The sequence below is a fragment of the Giraffa tippelskirchi genome, chromosome 10 (genome assembly GCF_054371585.1).
Source record: "Giraffa tippelskirchi isolate mGirTip1 chromosome 10, T2T-mGirTip1v1.2.pri, whole genome shotgun sequence".
Lineage (NCBI taxonomy): Eukaryota > Metazoa > Chordata > Mammalia > Artiodactyla > Giraffidae > Giraffa > Giraffa tippelskirchi.
The window spans coordinates 2,553,252-2,573,054 of NC_137284.1; the positions used below are offsets into that span (position 1 = coordinate 2,553,252).

A 19,803-nucleotide genomic window follows, 5' to 3' on the forward strand; every position below is an offset into this window, starting at 1 on the left:
ATCCATCTACCCCCACATCTACCCACCCATCCACCCACCCACCCATCTACCCATCCATCCACCCATCCATCCACCCATCCATCCATCCCCACATCTACCCATCCATCCACCCACCCACCCATCTACCCACCCATCCACCCATCTACCCACCCATCCACCCATCCATCCATGCATCCATCCACCCACCCATCTACCCATCCATCCACCCACCCCCCATCCATCCATCCATCCACCCATCCATCCACCCCATCTACCCATCCATCCACCCATCCATCCATCCCCACATCTACCCATCCATCCACCCACCCATCCATCCACCCATCCATCCATCCCCACATCTACCCATCCATCCACCCACCTACCCACCCACCCATCCACTCTTTCCTCCCCGACTCCCTCCGCCGTGAATCTCTCTAGACAGTCAGTGAGCAGCCTCATTTCCTTTCTTCCTTTCCTTCCTACTTGCCCAATAATCAGACACATCAGAGCTGACATCTCAGTGGCTGAACAGACACCCCCAATCCGAAGGCAGTGCCGGGATGCACCTGTGGATACCAGCTCTGTGTCCTCACTCCCCAGACAAGGCGCGGGCCCCCACGGGCCCCCTCTGACCTGCTTGGACGGCGGGGATGGCGCCTCTCCAGCAGGGCCTCAGGGGCTGCTCAGAGCCCACCCCTGGCTGCTGTCCATGATCTCCTTCAAGGCCGTGGAGACGGAGACACTGCTCTGCTCATTTCAGAGGTGCATCCAGGCCCGCTCTCCCCGAGGCTCCTCCCTGCCTTCAGAACACAGTCCGGCCTCTGTCTCCTGGTCCCTGTTTTCCAGGCTGTCAGGTCCCCGGCCCGCTCCTCCCACCTCATTCCCTGCCCAGCTCATCACCCACTCTGCCCCAGCCACACTGGTCCTCTTTATGCTCCTCAAACATGCCTGTGCCCTCTAGGGCCTCTGCTTGGACGTCACCCCCCCGGACGCCCTCACCCACATCTCCGTCCATCCGTGTGGCCGGGTCCTTCTCGAATTCCACCCTTGGATCCAATGTCACTTCCCAGAAGGCGGCCACGGCGCACGTCCCCGCGGCGCACTCCAGGTCGCTGCAGGGTCCCTCTGCGTTCCTTCCTCTGGGTTGGCTCTCCTCCCCCACAGGACACAAGAGCCAGGGAGGGGACAGCGCTGTCCCTCCTGTCTGCTGTGTCTCCGCAGAGCCAGGCCCAGGGACTGGCAGGGGGCGTGAGGCCTCAGGGGCAGCAGAGAAGTCACCCCCGGGCTTAGAGCCTCCTCCTCCGCGTGTCCGGGGGGACCTCAGAGAGGCAGTCAGGGTCGGTCTGGGGCCGATTTCCATGGGAACCCTGGTGAGGTTCTTCCTGCCACGCCTGGTGCAGCTGAAGGATGAGGCCCTGCCCTCCAGGCACCAGCAGGAGGCAGGAGGAATCTGGCCGCGTCTGGAGGGTCTGCGGACCCTCGGAGGCTCCGAGCCTGGAGGACCACCGCCCTGATGCTGGGCTGACCAAGCCCTGGGCTGCGGGTCCCCTCCTCCCGGGGAAAGCTGAAGGCTCGCAGCGCTGGGAGTGGAGACCCCTATGGGAGCCAGTCTGTGAGGATGGAGGGAAGGAAGAACAGATGGGTGAGGAAATCAACGTCCCAGCTGGGCCAGTGGCAGCCAGACTGCAGCCACGGAGGGCAGCCCTCTCGCTCTGTCCTGGCTGCGGCGCCAGCTGCCCCAGCACTCAGGGCACCCTCTGGGCCCCGCTGTGGGCGCCTGGAATCTGGATTCCTCCCACCTGGGCTGTCAAAGGCCACCGTGCACCTTCCTCTCATCGGCCTCTCTGGCCTCTGATGCCCGGGCTGAGCCCCTGTGATAGTAACAGCCTCCTGTTGCCCCTGGTCACTGGGACGATTCTCGTCTGCATAGCTGGCCCTCGGTCGATGGCACCCAAATCCTTCCCCTGTGGCCTTGGGACGTGCCCAGCACAGCCCGTGTGTGGGGCCCTGATACCCTGGTGAGGAGCCTCGGGCGTTTCTGCAGGAGGGGAGTCCCAGCTCAGAGACCCCGGGGCCCCCAAGGAGGGCTCACCGTGGAGGCCAGGAGGCAGGAGGTGGGGTGGCAGTGGGGAGAGGGGGCCCATGCGTCTGTAGCCCGGGACGGCCCATCCCTGCCGAGCACAGAGGAGGGGTTTGCAGACCGGGAGCCCCCAGGGAAGCCACTGCTGCTGCCCAGCTGGGACCCACGGCCTGGGAGGGCATGAGCTGCAGAGCTGAGGGCGCAGGTGTGGCCCGCTTCCGCCTCACTTCCGCGGCGGGCGGCGGGGGCACTGCTGGGGGCCCACCCAGCAGGCAGGAACCTCAGCCCTGGGGGTGCAGGTGGGGGACAGTGCGGGGGAGCCCAGGAGGAGAGGCAGCCCTGACTCCTGGCTTGGCCCCCTCCCCCGCCGTGGTCTGAGCAGGCTCCTCAGTTCCGTGTCCCCACCAGGGCCGGAAAGCTCCCCAACGTCGGGGGCAGCTGGGTCCCACACGGTGCCAGCCCAGAGATGGACTACAGGTCAGGCTCTGAGCTGCCTGGCCCAGCCCCGTGTCTCTGAGCTCCAGCACCAGCTCGGGCACCTGGCAGGTGACGAGCTCTCTGTCTTGAGCCAAGGCCGAGCGGCCAACAGCGAGGCCGGGAGAGCGGGCACAGAGCCCACAGTGGCCCACCTGGGGGCCCACACACCGCCTGCCCCGACCCGCTGGAAGCTGCCTTCCAAGCAGTTCTGTGCCTCCAAATGCTGTCCCCTCCCTCCACAACCCGACGCCCACCTTCGAGCCAGAACAACGCGATCCTTGTGAAGAAAGGTCACTGGGGCCTTAGCGGCTGCACCGGCAGGACTGCGGCCCGCTTATCTGGGGCCGGAACCCACTGGGCCACAGCGGCCTGGGAAGGTGGGAAGGGCTGAGGCTCTGAGAAGGAATCCCACAGAACCCCAGGCTTGTTCCACATCCCACTTGGCGGCATGGAAGTAGGGGGCATCCCGCCTTGCCTGAAATGTCTGCGTGGCCTCCGTTAGGTCCCTGTTTGCGATGGGGGGTTGCTCTGAATGGAGGTGACCAAGCCCCCTGCAGAGGCCGATGGGCCAACCCCGGGTGCCTGCTCCCTCGTGCCCACGGCTGCCTGGTTAGCGTTCCCACCGCTGGCCCAGGGTCACGCCAGCCCAGCTGTGTTGAGGGAAGCAGGGGGGCTGTTGCTGGGCAGCAGAGAGGTGGCTCGGGCCGCCAGGGGCTCCCCCCAAATTGGTGGAAGCGGGAGAAGCAGGCACGTACAGCCCGGCCCCCACAGCGCCGTGCCCGCACTCACAATGCACCCACTTCGGCTTGAACCGAGTGATTATGAAAGGCGAGGGGCGAAATGCCCCCAAATCACGGATGAGCTTGAGGATGAAGCTCGTCTGCTTGGCCGTCTGTCTGCACACCCAACGGAAGGTCAGCAGATCCCAGGGAAGGATGGCAGTCGTCAGGGAAAGGACCCTGGCCGCCGTGTCCACACCACACATCTTCATTCCAGAAATTTGCTGGGGCCCCAAGGCTGGCGACCATGGGGGTCTCTGCAGAGAGGAGCCTCATGAAAGTCCAGAAACACCCTGCCTAGCGTCCCCTGGCTGGTCCCAGCATCTGGGGCTCAAACGGGGCAGCCTGAGCAGCCCCCGTGGGAACACGGGGCAGCACCCTGACCGGCAGACCAGCGCTCAGAACTCTGGACCCGGGGCTCTCTCAGGCCCTGTGCTGCGGACAGGCCCTCCGAGGGCCCTGGGCCCTTTCACAGGCACTGTCCCACATGATGCAATTCTCATGGCACCTGAGGGATGAGGGAAGTGGATTTCATGACCCGATTTTAAAGACGCAGAAACCAAGGTCGCAGGAGGAGAAAGCGCCGTGTAAAGTCTGAGGGCTCGGACCGGGCCAAGGTTCCCTCAAGGCGGCACAGCTTCAAGCCCCCCGCCCCTCTGTACCTCAGAGACGGCTGAAGGCAGAGATAGAAAGGAGGGGGGGCAGGATCCCAAGGTACGGGGTGGGAGTCCGGCCTCCCCCAGGGAGACGTTTCCCGGACAGGCCACCTCAGAGCGGCTGAGCCCCGAGGAGAGGAGCCGGAAGTGGCCTGCCCTGCTGAAGGCTCCAAGAGGGCCTTGCCTGGGTGTTGCCAGCCGACTCAGCCGGGTCACGTGGCCAGGGCAGGGCCAGGCCCTAGCACCCGCCCACCTGGCCTCCTGACCGACACTGGGCCAACTGGCACAGCCAGCGCCGCCCACGTGGACGTCCCCTGCGGCGGAGCCGTCCCGCCCAGTTCTAGAGAGTGGGGGCCACCGTGGCCTGCTGGGACGTGGGCCCTGCTGCAGGCCCGATCCCAGCCCCTCCTGCCCAGACCCTGCCTGCCGGCTTGGTTTTCAGATGCAAACTGCATCCTGGGGATGGTGCTCTGGGGCAGGGTGGAGAGAGCAAAGGGCAGGAGGCGGCCGAGGTCAGGACCTGCCCACTCTCAGTCCAGCATCGGAAACAGCAGGTGGCCGTGGGCCCCCAGGTGACCTCATGCCTGAGTCTGGCTGCTGACCTGAAGTGCTGGACACCCCAGGGGGCTGGGAGGAACCAGAGTGACCGTGAACCATGGCCACCGCGGCCATGGGACAGGAACGCGAGTCAGACGCGCACATGTGGGCCGTGGCCGGCTCATCAGCTCCTCAGCCGGTCTGCACGACAGCCCTGGGGATCCGGGCGGGTGGACGCCGTGCGGTAATTATGCTCCAGTTTTTCCCCAGAACCAGCCACGGCCACGCTGCAGGCGGAAGCACTCTGCACAACGTGTGCGAAAACTGGGCGTCGGATCTTAACGAACCCCCTTCCCTGCCTCCCACGCTCCCTCGGCCATGCAGCCCGGCATGCGGCTGCCCCTTTCTATTCTGTGGCCCCAGAGAGGGGAGACAGAGAAGCGTGATCCCAGGTCTGGGTTAAAATAACTGAGCTTATGCCAAGAACCAGTGGCTCAGCTGGTGAATCCACCTGCAACGCGGGAGACCTGGGTTCGATCCCTGAGTTGGGAAGATCCCCTGGAGAAGGGAAAGGCTCCCCACTCCAGTATTCTGGCCTGGAGAATTCCATGAACTGGACTGTACAGTTAGTCCATGGGGTCACAAACAGTCGGACACAACTGAGCGACTTTCACTTTCACTATGCTAAGAACCAACTATGTACAACACATACTATAACTCACAGACAGAAACAAACCTGCGATTACCAAAGGGGAAGAGGGGAGGGAGAAATGAGTTGGGGATTAACAGATACAAACCACAACATATAAACCAAATAAACAGCAAGGACCTACTGTGCGGCACAGGGAACTAGGCTCAGTATCTCAGAATGAGTGATAGTGCAAAGGAATCTGTAGAAGAATATGTGTGTATGTATAACAATCATTTTGATGTACCTCTGAAACTAACACAGCATTGTAAATCAACTGTATTTCAAGTTTTAAAGAGTTGAAATTTCAAAAAAAAACCACTACGGAAGCCACTTTTTGCCTTTAAGAATGTGAGAGCGCCAAAGAACTGATGCTTTCAAACTGTGGTGCTGGAGAAGACTCTTGAGAGTCCCTTGAACAGCAAGGAGATGAAACCAGTCCATCCTAAAGGAAATCAATCTTGAATATTCATTGGAAGGACTGATGCTGAAGCTGAAGTTCCAATACTTTGGCCACCTGATTCGAAGAACCAACTCACTGGAAAAGATTCTGATGCTGAGAAAGATTGAGGGCAAGAGAAGGGGATGACAGAGGATGAGATGGTTGGATGGCATCACCGACTCAACGGACATGAGTTTGAGCAAATTCTGGGAGATGGTGAAGGACAGGGAAGCCTGGTGTGCTGCAGTCCATGGGGTCGCAGAGTCGGACATGCCTGAGTGACTTAACGACAATGTGGAAGCCACATGTCCAAGGGCACCCACTTAAAATCCTATGGCCTCCTCTTTAATGCCTAACTGGCTCTGGACTCCACAAAACCCCTCCCTGGCCTTGTCTGGGTCGGGGTGAAGCCTCCTTTCCCAGCTGTGCCCCCTGAATCTCTCCTCTTCAGGGAACAAGGCTCCAGATCCGAGGCTGGAGCCCCCTGTCCGCCCTGGACGCAGCTGCTGGCCAGGGGGCCGTGCCCTCAGCTCCTCAAGGCTGGAGGGGAGACACAGCCTCACTCGGATGACCACCTCCTGGGACCCTGAAGAGCCCTGGTCCCACTCCTGTGCTTACGGGGGCGGCGCCAGCATCCTCTTAGGCCTTCAGGTGGGCGGTTCCCCCATCACTAGGAGCCCCGGGGGACTCACTAATCAGGAGGGTGCAGTCCATGTCATGACTGCTCCCGGCAAGGGTGCACGAGGCTCTGGGGTCCCAAGTTCCGGAGGGCGATGTCCCTGGGCTTCCTGCTCCCCTGGGAACGGCCTGCGCCTGCTTCCTTCAGGAGATTCTGCACCGGGTGTGGACCCCTGACACCCTCCCGCCCAGCATCGTGGCCCATCACCATAGGGTTTCCCGTAGGGCTGGAGCCCAGTCTACCTAGTCGTGGGGTGCAGGGCTCACCGAGGTTTCCAGGAGTTGGGTTTTGGGGGGTTTCATCGAAACCTGAGTGCAGGAAAGGGACAGGAGGGGGCCTGGCTTCTCGGGGCGAATCCTTGTGTAAGTTGAAAACTCCCTCTTGCTGGACAGCCCTAATCTCCCAAAAGCGGCAGCCCCCCAAGGGCGCACGCGCTCCTGCATCGCCCCCTGCCCCATACCAGAGGAGCTGGCAGGTGGGCAGCAGGCACCACACCCCTCTTCCCCTCCTGTCTGCCTGCCACCCCCTGCAGGGGCTGGGAGGATGCTAGCTCTTGGAAGCAACAAAGACCCCAAGCTCCAGTACTCCAGTTCCTTGCCTTATCTCCATTTTACAGATGCAGTAACTGAGGCCCCGAGGGTGAGCTGGCTCACCAGGACCATGTGGCCAGTTGGCACCAACCCCGCCTCCCAGGTCACCTGGGGCAGGCATGCTCGGCCCCCCTGGGGGTCACCCCACGGTGGAGGAGCTGCCCTGAGAGCCAGGACAGGAACTCTGGACAATGTTTACGAGGCTGCGGTTTGTACGGCAGGGAAGCCCACTGCCTCCTCCCCCTCCGCCGCAAGAGCCCTGGACCCTCTGGTTGGACAGGCCGCCCTTCTCGCCTCCGGTCCTGGGCTGGGGTGGCCGCTCCTGCCGCTCCTCCGCAGCCTGATCCGCGAGCACCTTCTCTGTGCTGTCCTCGGCCCTGGTCCTCCCACAGCCCAGGGGCTGTCTGCGCTTCTGCAGGGAGCCCACGGGCTCTTCCTGCATGGCTCCTGGCCCCCAGCCAGCCTCTGGTTCAAAGCCTTATTCACTGCTGACCGCCTGGGCAGGAACGGGAGCCCTGCCTTCCGGGCCCGTTTGGGATAACGGAGGGGGCAGCCCCCAGGGACTCCTCGTCAGGCTGCCGGCCGTCAGGCTGCCGGCCGCCCAGTCACAGCTTCACCTGTCCGTCTCCGTGGTTTCTGGGGAAACCGGTTCTGTCGGCCGAGTGGAGAAAGGCCATGCCAGTAGGGCAGGACCAGGCTGGCACTGGGCCGAGGGCCCCCCAGGTCCTGCCACGGTAGGGACGGTCCAGGAAGGTGACCCGACATCTCGGGGGTGTGGCCCCCACCGCTGCAGGCCCTCTAGTCTCACCTCCAGCCCCTTCACTCACTGGACCCTCCAGCGGACCCCACTGTCTGCCCCAAGCAGACCCCACTAGAAGGCACCCAGCTTCCTGGGGCCAAAGGTCAGTGTGACATTGCCCTGAGCCATAAGACATGGAGGGGGGCATGCCAAGGGCCCCCAATGACACCAAAGAAAAACGAGAAAGAAATGAAAACCTACGTCCATAAGCAACGTGTACACACACGTCCATGACAGCCAAAACGTGGAGGCAGCCCAGATGTCCACCAGCTGATCCATGGCTGACCCAACTGCGGTGCATCCACACTATGAAGAGTTCGTGGACATGGAAAGGAATGGACCCCTGAGCTGTACCATTAAGAGGAACCGCCTAGAAGGCACGATGCAGAAGTGATGATGGATGCTATTTCTTTAAAAAAACAACAACTCAAATTTTCAAGATTTCCATCAATCATCATCAGTGGAGCCAGTGGCCCCTCCAGCCTCTGGCCAATCTCAAGCTCCAGGGCATGGACCCACGGCCCCCTCATCAGGCCTGTGGTCTGCAGACCCGACTGGTTCTCCAGACACAAAGCAGCGGCCGCCCAGGTCAAGTACCACCACTGTGTCTTGTCCAGTGGAGGCACTGAAAGTGTTAGTCACTCGTCCACGTCTGACTCTTTGCAACCCATGGACTGTAGCCCACCAGGCTCTTCTGTCCATGGGATTCTCCAGGCAAGAATACTGGAGTGTGTAGCCATTCCCTTCTCCGGGGGATCTTCCCGACGGAGGTATCAAATCTGGGTCTCCTGCATTGCAGGCAGATTCTTTATCATCTGAGCCCCCAGTGAGGTTTGGAGAAAGGTCCTGAGACCCCTGACAACCCCCACTGGGGCTGAGAAATGCCCCCTCACTGAACCCAGGGGAGGAGGGAGACAGGGCAGGGCTTGTCCTCAAGTTCTGAGACCTAAATCTGGGTCTGTCCCTGATACACTGGTCACACCATGAAATGACAAGTTCTAAGGCATGCAGGCGCCTCGTGAGCAGCAAGTGACGGCTAAAAATGAGACCAAGAGTGATGGGGGATACAGTGACTGCTGGGAGGCCAACTCTGGGTCAAACATGTCCCTCTGGGTGGGGATGAGCTTTACGGATACCTGCTTACCAGGCCGGGTCCAGACAGCCCGCTGCCCCTTCGTCTACGCCTGCCTTTCGGGGACACCTCAGGGTCCCCAGCCTGCCAGTCGGTGCTCTCTGGGCACTCATTTGCCCTAAAATGCTTTCTCTCAGTTTCAAGAGGCAGCTCCAACCCAGACCCCACGGGCAGCGCCCTTCCTGGTCTCAGGAGGGGTCAGAGCCCTGGATTATCTGATGTGATGTGAGGGGGGGCCCACGTGCTGAGACCACAGGGCCACCCCCTCCAGGCTGTTATCTTTCCGATGGGGACAGGAGGTTTGACAATCCCCCTCCCCCAGGCAGTGAAGGTCAGTGGGAGGAGACAGAGGCCTGCTGGCTTCACCCAGCAGGGCCTGACCCAGAAGGGCCTTCCTCCTTCTGCAGGTTGGGGCCACAGCAGCCAGTGTCCCCTGTCCCCCACAGACTATAGAGGTGGCCGGTGACAGTAGTGGCCTCACTGGATCCTGAGGCTTTTGTGGGAGAACTAACAAGTTTCCTCTAAGAGGGGCTGTATCAGAGTCCTGGGGCAGCTGCAACAGAGGATCTCATGTGGGGCAGTTTAAACACAGAAACGGATTCTCTCCCAGGGTCTGAAACCAAGGTGTGGGCAGGGCTGCGTCCTCGGAGGCGCCTTCCTGTCTCCTCCGGCGTCCGGGGCCCCAGCTGCTCTGGGACTTACGGAAACATCCCTCCAGTCTCTGCCTCCCCTGCATGTCTCACATCTCCCTCGCCTTCCCCCTTTCTCCCTAATCACTGGACTAAAGACTCCACCACATAGTCTGGGATGACCTTGGCCAAGACCCTGCACTGAACTACACCTGGGAATTCCTAATTCGAAGGAGGCTCACGTTCACGGCTTCCGGGTTTAGGACTCAGAGCCCAAAAGCGGGGCCACCATCCAACTCACTGCAGGAGTTTCTGGGGCACTCAGCCCAGCAGAGTCCCAGGGTGGGGTGAGGGGGACCACCACGCCACCGCCACCCACGGGAGGTCCACCACACGTGCCTGGCCTGCGGGAGCCCCGGGGGCCTCGTCCCCTCTGCTTGCAGTCAAGTGGGCCCTTCCTGCTCTCCTGGGTCAGGCCAGCGCCCACTAGAACCTCCCCCTGTGCAGCATCGCCCTCAGCATGGCCACCTGTACCCCGTCAGCCCTTTGATTAACCTCCTAGCACTCCAGCCCCCCCACACATGGAATGCCCCCCAACCTCCCCTCGCGAGCCCCTAGAAGGTGTCAGCTTTCCCACCTGGCCAGTGGCCCCGGCTCCGGGTCCCAAACGTCAGGCAGCCTCACACGTCCCTGCCTCTGGTCTCCTGGACCCTGGCCAGCGCTGGATACACCATCCTTCCATTCCCCTCCAGACCTGGCACTTGCCACAGCACTCAGCTCAGTGGCAGCCCCCTTCCCCCGACCCCCGCCGTACACAGTCACTAAAGCTTTCAGCGAGCCAGCCCTGCCCCCACCCAGCACCGGCTGGGAGGGGCCGTGTTCCTGGGGGCCTGAGATTCACGGGACATACCACACCCCCGAGGTCCCCCCAACCCTGACCCAGCAAGAACTGAGGGGCGTTTTACAGGTGGGTCAGGCAGGGAGGAGGCCCAAGGCTGGCCCAGAACCCAGGCTGGACGGAACCTGGGCCTGTGGGCCTTCTGGGACGAGTAGAGGTCCACCACGTGCTCTCTCAGCGTGGTCACCAGGGGAAAGTCGCAGCACCCAGAGGTGCCCCTGGATGGTTCGGGGGAGCTGAGGGCCGTCCGGACGTCCCAGCTGGAGCGCAGTGGAGGGGACCGCCCGTCCCTGCCTGGGCCCCACCAGCCGAGGGGCCTCAGCCCCAGGCGCCCAGAGCAACTGACGGTTGTTCCTAGCTGACGCTCATGTCGGGGAGACCCCTGGAAGGTCACCTGGAGCTCGCGGAGGGCGGGGAATGAGCAGCGCGCTCTGTGGGAGGGTGGAGAGGGGGTCTCTAAAGACCTGGGGGCCACAGGGAGGGAGGGGGAGAGAACGAACGTGAGACTCCAGCCCGAGAGGGCGCTGGGCTGCAGCAAGGGGCACAGCTGCTGGACTCTGGGACAGGTGCCTAGCGGGTTCCGACCACCCACCTGCTTCGGGCCCTGGGTCGCTCACCTTCCGTAGAACCTCTGAGTTGCCGGTGTGTGGCGATGGGAAGGAGGTGGGTCTCCCCTGGGAACAGGGGTGATCCTGGGCCCGCAAGAGCGTGGTGTTGGCCTCCACAGGGCCTGGCCCAGAGAAGCAGGGATCCTGAGAAGATTGGGGCGTAGGGTCCATTTACCGAGGGGGCCCGGCGCCTCTACTGCTCATGTGTCCCCGCAACCCTGCCTGCCCCTCCCTGCCCTGTGCGGGGGTGTGTGGGGTTGAGACACAGCTTGGCTGAGCTCAGAGAGGTCCCGGTGTTCCAATGCCCCCTCAAAGCTCAGAGATGAACACGGGTCATTCTCCTCCAGGGGGCAAGGGCGTGCACAGGGGACCCAGGCTGGGGAGACCAGGGGGTGGGGGCGGGTCCAGGCCCCAGCTCTGCCTCCGGGGGTCCTTCCCAAGCTTTACTTTCTAGAAGCAAGACCAGGGAGACGGATCCGAGGGCTCAGTCCTCCCCCAGCTCCAGAGCGAGAAGGACGGACCGCGGCTCACAGGGAAGGTGGTTTCTGTGCAGACGCCGGGCGCGTGACCAGCCGGACGGCTCACCGGGTCCCCAGGACACCAGGGTGGTGTCGTCCTGCAGCTGAGCCCCGGGCCGCCTGCCCTCCGTGTGGCCTCAGGAAGCCTTCTCAGTGGCAGAGGCCTGTCTGGTCTGGCCAGGCCCTGTCTGGGGACTGGGGCTGGACAGGGGTCTGGAAGGGCCCAGGTGACCCTGGCGGAGGCCTGGGGAGGAGGGGACGCTTGTCTGCAGCCCTCGGAGTCAGATGTTCTGTCCCCAGATGGCTGGCAGAGCCTCGGACTCCGCTGGTCGACCTGACTTGACCTTGAGCGTCCAGGCAGGGCCTGGCTCAGGGTGACAGATCGTGGCCTGCCGGTCGGCAGGAATCACCCCTCTGTGCCCCATGGATCAGCCCGACGGACACCCCGTGGGTACATGGCCCTGAGATAGATGGACAGAAGGACGGAGGACAAGGTGTGGCCTCTCTGGAGGGTAGCTGGGGAGCGTGAAGCAAAACTGTCAAGCACACGCACCCCTCGAGCCCATGGTGTGATGTCCGGAAATTTACTACGGGGCGTGAAATCCATACAATCGATTTCTGTGCCAGAAGCCGTGTGGGAGGATTCGCTCTGCAGGCCTATTTTCAGGAGTGAAAACACCCATCGGCAGGTAGGAGGCAAGCAAACCAAGGGTGATGCAGCAGATGCTAAACATGGCCAGAGACCACGCCACGGACACGGAGACCACGCCGCGGACACGGAGACCACGCCGCGGACACGGAGACCACGCCACAGACATGGTGTGGAGGAGGGGGCTGTGACATGGCGACTCCAGGGCAGGGTGACATAAACCATTGACAGCCCACTTGACCTTCTCGGTCTCGTCCGCGTCCCCACGACGAGCGTGCGCCACGTTTACTGCAGAGCACGCCCCCAGCAGAGCTGCCACCTGCCCCAAAATAAATAAGAAGCCAGAGATGCTGGGCCTGGAGGGGGGCTCGGGGCAGACGGTCTTTGCGAGGACAGGTGGCCGAGGGTCCTGGAGGAGCATGGATTGGCCTGGGGCCCCTCCGTTGGGTCCACCCAGACCCCCTCTTCATCAGCCAATGTCTCCCAGGCTGCCCCACATGCACATCCCCCCACCTCCAGGCTGGAGTGGACCGGGGCCTGTTCTCCAGGGGCCCACAGCTACGCCAGCCTCACTGAGAGGCCATCAGCTCCAGGCACCCCCATCTGGCAGGCGTCTGCCCAGGGCCACTCCCCAGCCCAGGGCTGCTCCCCCATCCCATCCTTCACACAACCTCCCCGCCCCCCAATCTTAGAATCTCTGCTGCAGAATCTCCTCCGTTCCTGGCAGCAGGGCACCCGTGTGGGGCCGCTGGCTTGTCCCTGCCACCCCAGTGCCAGGGAGTGTTCGGGGTGTAGCAGGTTCTACTGATGATGTTAACTGGGCAGGAGGGGGCATCTGACCCAGAGGGATGTGTATGCAGTAGGCACCCAGGAACCAGACTCAGCTGACTGAGGCCGTGACCCCTTCTCCACCTTCAGAGCTGCTCTGAGGGGCCAAGAAGAGACTGCGGGGGTAGGGGGGGGACGCACGGCCCAGAGGCCCGCGTGGGGCTCCAGCAGCTGTGGAGGAAACAGCACTGGAGTCTCTCCTGGCGGGGGTCTCTGGGGAGGGGGGGCTCAACCCCTCCAGGAGCTCCTCAAGGTCACGGGGGTGTCTGGGGTGAGACCTTCCAGAACCTTCCCTGCTGCCTTCTGCTCTCCAGGGCCATGTGTGGACAGCCAGGGGACCTTGTCCTAGGAGCCCCGCCCAGAGACCCGGACCCCCCCACCGCAAACGCAGGCTCTGACGGCACTTACAGAGACCCGCAACAAAAGCAGAAGGAGGTGGGGCTGCCAGGCAGGAGGTGAGGACGAAGGTCTATTTTAAACCCGAGTTCAGGGAGATGGGATGAGCAGCACCCGGGGCGGGGTGGGGACCGCGGGGCGTCGCGGGAGCCTCGGTTACACCGACCTCTCTGCTTCAGTATTTCACGTTTTCGGTGCTGCTGAGTCAAAAGGGACGGCCTTAAAGCTCACGCTTGAAGGCTTCAGGGGAGAAGTCATAAAAGCCTTGAGGCGAGAGAAGAAATACACCCGACATCACAGCCCCATCCTGCCCCCGCAAGCTCATCCCCAGAGTTTAAAACGCTGAAACAAGCCAGGTGCCTCTGAGGACACCGAGCGGATGACACCAGTGGATGTGAGGCCGCACGCCCCCCGAGACAAGGACGGTCGGAGACCAGTGACGCAGCTTCAGCGTCAGCGGCGATAGAGAGGGAAGAGGAGCCGGGGGCGTCGCCCGGGGTCCCTAGTGTCTGCCCCGCCGTGGGCTGCACCGTGGGCTGCAGCGTCTCGAAAGCCTGGACCCCCAGGGGTTGGGCCCCCGCCTGGCCCACGGCAGAGCACATGGGACCTCCAGCCCCGCCCTGGGCCTTTGGGACGCTCCGGCTTGATGACCTGGCTCTCCCAGGGGCCCAGGATGTATCCCCTGATTCACAACAGCTCCCCAAGGTCAACCACACGGCACCAGAGGCCCCGAGCTGGGAAACTGGCAGAGACTGGGAGCCGGGGTCCAGGTGCTGCCCTCAACTCCCAGAAGCCTGGGCTGGGGGCGGTCACCCCGGGAGACCACCAGTCCAGCGTGTCTCCGGCCGGGCGGCCTGGAGAGGGCCATGACGTCAGCTGGGGCAGGGGGTGCCAGCCGCCAGCACCCCCGTCACCTCCTCCCCACCGCTGTGATCACCCCCAGAACTCCGCTGGGCTGCCACGTGGCCGGTCACCAGCTCGGAGCCCTGGCAGCCCACGGGGAAGCTTCATGGCTAAACAGCACACTTGTGCCCACGTTCGTTGGGTGCCCACGGCAGCCTCTCTCGGGCTCCGGGTTTCACAACCTCTGGGGCCTCCTAGGGGGCGGCCCCACCACCAAAAATCGAAGCCAGGCGCTGCCTGGAGGTGACGCCGGTGGGTGGGTCGGTGGCTTGAGCCCTCAGCCCCTGCGCACACTCACGCTTCCCCAGGGTGAAGGCCGCCCCCTCACTCCCTTCCTTCCTCTTTGGTCGTCAGAACAACCCAGCTCTCGATGACGTGGCAACGGGCAGTCACTGCCCTGGCCAGGCGCTGGGCAGCTTGGGGCCCCACCAGCCTGGTCACTGGGCACAGCTGAGGCTGCACCGAGCGCCAGGGGCTGACACGCGAGTGTGCACGGTCCTTGTCTCCCTTTCCCACCCTGACTGCTCACTACCCACCCATCCCCCACAACCCCCCCACAAGCAAATCAGGGATGAAGCAGTGCCCCCAGTAGTATTACCCTGGCCTTGGGGTGCCAGCGCCCCAGGTCTGGGCAGAAAGGCCTGCGGGACTAGAGGCGGTGTGCTCAGCGCAGCTGCAAGGCACCCTCGGGGACCAGAGCCCCGGGGCTCCAGGGAGGGGCTGGCACTCTCCCCTCTAAGGCAGCCCCTTTGAAAGAGTGTTTTTCGGTTCCCAGGTAAACACGGGTGATGCAAGTGTAGCTTTTCTCCCCAGGTTCACTCCCCAGGCCTGGGACCCACTGAGAGCCTGGCAGGCCGGGCAAGGACGAGGGGCCTTCGAGGGTGGAGTGATGACCGGGTGTGGAGGCGGGCATGCCTGCTGTGCCCAGGTCTCCCAGCTGAGCAGGACGCAGGCAGTGGAGAGTCCGGAGGGGCTCACGTCTCAGGGGCAGGCCAGCGGCCAGAGGCCAAGGACCACAGTGTCCCACCTGCAGACACTGGGGCCAGCAGCCTGTGCCCAGCGGGCACGGGTGCCGTGAGAGTTCGCGGGATGCACGCTGGCCCGGGGAAGCCGGGTGGTCAGGCCCGGTACTCAGCCGGGCACCTGAGGGGTCTGTGCCTCTCTGAAGGCCCCAGTGGTCTCGTCTGTCTAAGGCAGCCCCCTGACGCCACCTCCAGGATCGCTGAGGGGACAACACGGCCGCATCTGTGATGTCACCCCATGTCCCCAGAATGCCACCCCCTTCCCACCCAGCAGTCAGCCCGAGCCCAGCTCTTAACCATTGCTTCTCCAGGAGTCTCAGCAAGCTCCCAGCCCCTGCCCACCGTGGCCACCGTCTCCTGGGTGCGGCAGGCTGGAGGATGGCATCCCGGAAAAGATATGTGGACATCCCGACCTCAGGGGGTGCGGAGGCAACCTTCTTAGGAAATAGGGTTTCTGTAGACATGACCGGGTGAAGATGAGGCGGTCCTGGAGCAGGGGCCCTGGTCCAACGACCGTGCCCTTGGAAAAGGAGAAGAGGACACGGAGACCCGGGAGGAGGCCAGCTGACCACAGAGGCAGAGGCTGGAGGGAGGTGGCCACGAGTCCAGGGACACCCGGGGCCCCCAGAGGCTGGGAGACGCAGGAAGAACCCTCCTTCAGAGCCTTGGAAAGGAGACTGTCCCGCCAGGACCTTGATTTTGGGGCTTCTGCCTCTGGACCTGGGGGTCTGTTTTGGCTGCTGTAAGCCACCAGCTTGCAGTCCTTGGTCAGGGCCACCCCAGGCTCTCACACTAGGAGCTCAAGGCTGGCCTGAAGCGAAGGTGAGCGTGGACGCTCCGAGGACGCGGCTGAGAGACCCTGTGCTCCCAGGCCCCCTGCTGAGACGGCAGGACAGTGACCTCTCCACGCAGCAGATCACACAGACCTCAGATGGAGCTGCCCCGGGCACCTCAACCCTGTCCCCACCTGGGACACATCCACACCGGCCCTGCCTTGTCTGTTCCCACGAGAAGTGGGGCTGAAGGCAAGCTCACCACCCCAGCCCAAACGGAGCAGAGAAAGCCGGTGCTCCCTGGAGAACGGCCTGCTGTTGCTGGGGAGGGTCTCCAGGCGACACGGGGACGCTGCGCCAGGGTCACCTCCCAGGCTCCAAGCAGGAGGCTCTCTGTCCGCCCCCACCCTGCCCACTCCTAGGGAAGAGCCGGTGCTCAGAATCGGCCCCTGGAATCGGCCGTTGAAGCCCCCTCTGCCTCCCGAGCCAGACCAGAAAGAGCGCATCACACTTTCCTAAACGTGGGCAGACCCGGATGCAGCCGGGTGACGCGGGGAGCCTGAGTCATCGTGGGTCTCAGTGGGAAAGCGCCTCTCTCTCCAGTTCACTTTCCAGCCTCCTGATGGTGTCAAGGGAGAGAAGTCTGGGTCTTTCTGCAAATCTCTCTACTTAAAGGAAGCAGGGCAGCCTCAGGCACAAAGCTGCACCAGACAAAACGGGGCAGCGAGACCCAAGGCAAAACTTGGTGTTTCGAGCTCGCTGTGTTTTTAGATTACCTGCTATTTATTACAAGGTGAGGGTGATTCTCTAATTGCAGCAACAATTTAAAGTTTCTCACAGATGCACATTTACTTAAGTAAAAATAAATGAGTGGACTTAACCATGTTCTAAAAACACAGTGCAAATAGATGGGGAAACAGTGGAAACGGTGACAGATTCTATTTTCTTGGGGTCCAAAATTACTGCAGTTGGTGACTGCGGCCACAAAATTAAAAGATGCTTGCTCCTTGGAAGGAAAGCTATGACAAACCTAGACAGAGCATTAAAAATCAAAGACATCATTTTGCCAACAAAGGTCTGTATAGTCAAGGCTATGGTTGTCCAGTCGTCATGTGAGAGTTGGACCATAAGGAAGGCTGGGCACCGAAGAATTGATGTTTTCAAATTGTGGTGCTGGAGAAGACTCTTGGGAGTCCCTAGGACAGCAAGGAGATGAAACCAGTCAATCCTAAAGGAAATCAACCCTGAATATACATTGGAAGGACTGATGCTGAAGCTCCAATACTTTGCCCACCTGATGCGAAGAGTCAACTCATTGGAAAAGACACTGATGCTGGGAAAGACTGAAGGCAGGAGGAGAATCGGGTTCAGAGGATGAGCTGGTTGGATGGCATCACCGACTCGATGGACATGAGTTTGAGGAAACTCTGGGAGAGCAAACTTTGGGTGAAGGACAGGGAAGCCTGGTATGTTTCAGTCTATGGGATTGCAAAGGGTCAGACGCGACTTAGCGACTGAATAACAGCAACAATGACTCAAGTCTCCAGGAAAAGGGTTAAATTATTTCTCATTTATACCTAAGGCTGCAAGGCATTGCGTGTAAAGCTTTTTAAAAAGATTTTCCCTGAACGTGGGAAGGCTTTTAAAGGTCTGCTGCTGAGCAGGATGAGCTGCTCTGGTCAGAAAAAGGCCCCCACGGCCTGAAGGAGCGGTCCCTGGGGGGCACAGTTTCCACAGGGTTATTCCTGCCTGGCAGGCCGACTGGGGCCCAGCCAGAGGGGGGATGCTCCGGACTGGACTGGGAAGAGATGAATGGCCACGTTGGGCAGAACGGGCTCGCCAGAGATAAACAGCATGTTCTTTATGCTTTCGAGATTTAAAAATAAACTGGAAAACGACACAGTTTAAAAATAATGAACAAGCGGGAGGACGGTCATTTGCCTGTGTCTCTTCCTCCCAGCATTTGTTAAACCGCAGTTTAAAAAACAATCTGCAGCTCTGCTGGACGGCAGGGACACGAGCTGTGGAGGCCGGAGGCGGCCCCACATGGGAGAAGCCCCTCAAGGACCCACTCAGCGCAGAAGAAGCCTCTTTTCCCTCTGCTGCCCTGGGAGCTCTCGGTAGGAAGCCCATAAAGTCAGACCTACGAGGTGCGCCAAGGGCCACTTCCTGAAACAGTGTCCGCTACTCCCAGCTGAGGGTCTGCTGCCCATCCTGGGCTCCGGGTGGAGGTCTCCATGGGCCCCCTTTGCATCCTCCAGGAGCCCGTCAGGTTTGGTAACAGGGAGGAGCAGGGGACCCCCGGGGAGGACCCCTGCCAGCACAGTAGGGAGCACACGCTCCGCCCTCAGGACTCCACACACAGCCGCCGGCACAGAAAGGTCTGCGAGCGTCAGGACGAGCAGCCCGGTGGCTCAGCATCCCCTTGACCACCCAGCCCGCTGGAAAGGCCATGTTTGGTTCCACGCGGAGGGTGTCTGCTGGACTGGACAGAAGGCAGTGGGGAGGGGAAGCCCAGATAATGAGGCTGGCGGGGGGCTGTCAGGCAGGCAGGAAGGCCAGGGAGCAGCAGGACCTGATGGCCGCAGGCGTGCTGACCCTGCAGACACCCACAACTCACCTTACTGGACTCCCTGACCACAGACGGGGCTCAGACCCAGGTAAGCGTGCTGGGTGTTTGTGTGAGAACCCCGTATGATGAGGGCCTCTGGCCCCATCCCAAGTCCAGGCAGTGGAAATGCTGGCCAGGGGCGTCCGGGCGGATACAGACAGTCAGGATCTGAGGGAGTGAAATCCAAAAACTTTTCCAGACATTTATGGGTGGAAGAGGCTCTGATCACCGCAAAATCTTACTCTCTACAAACATTTGGGCCTCGCAGGAAATAAAAATAGAAACACACCCCAGGGACCCCCCTGATGAGTCCTCCCTCTGTGCTGGGGGCCCAAGGTCGTGGTCATGGCTGAACTGCATCCCCCAAATCCCTACGTTGGGGTCCTGACTCCCAGGACCTCAGAATGCGGCTGTATTTGGAGAAAGGGTCTTCAGAAAGGTGGTTAAGGTAAAATGAGGTCACTAGGATGGGGCCCTAATCCCACAGGACTGGGGTCCTTACAGGAAGAGGAGGTCAGGACACAGACACACTCAGAGGGACGACCCTGTGAGGACCCGGGGAGGAGACGGCCGTCTGCACGCCCAGGAGAGAGGCATCAGGAGGATCAGCCCTGCCCGCACCCGGGTCTGGGATTCCAGCCTCCAGGACTGGAGACAGTGAGCGTCTGTGGTGTTCGTTACAGCAGCCAGAGCTGACTAATACACCCTCAGGAGCAGGCTTCCCCGGGACAGACGGATCAGCACTCAGCACCCTGGGGGCAGGGGCCTCTCTCTGGCCACACCCAGGAAGTGCAGGAGAGGAGGTTTCTCTCCCGGGGTGGACACCCAGCACAAGGGCCCAAGTCCTGCCTGGGCCCCTTCCCAGCTGGTGGCCGTGGCCCAGGGTGTCCCCAGCTCCCAGAGGACAGGGTGCCGGCGTCACCAATGGTGCTCTGCACCCAGGCCCCAGGAGACCAGACCACTGGGCAGCTGCCTTCTACCAGCAATCTGCTTCCATGGAACAGCTGCATGGAAATACCATGGTCTGGGTCTTGGCCACCATCTGGGTCCCACGTTCGGTGTGGCGGGTGTGTGTGTGTGTGTGTTTCAGCCTGGGCCCCTCCTCGCTCTAACCAGCTCCAGGCAGAACC

General features: G+C 61.8%; 1 protein-coding gene across 8 annotated transcripts in view; it reads right to left on the reverse strand.

Moving 5' to 3' along the window:
* Positions 1–19,803, reverse strand: part of OSBPL5 (oxysterol binding protein like 5) — a 66,665-nt gene that overhangs the window by 36,401 nt on the left and 10,461 nt on the right. For 2 of the 8 annotated variants that reach the window (XM_081537759.1, XM_081537756.1), the window contains exon 1: positions 10,983–11,119. The exons of 4 other annotated variants lie outside the window; for them this stretch is intronic. The gene's annotated coding sequence lies outside the window, so the exon portion shown is untranslated. Of the gene's footprint in view, positions 1–612; positions 779–3,977; positions 4,175–10,982; positions 11,120–19,803 lie in introns of those variants that run through there. 2 more of the 8 variants (XM_081537760.1, XM_081537762.1) reach the window with 2 other exon arrangements.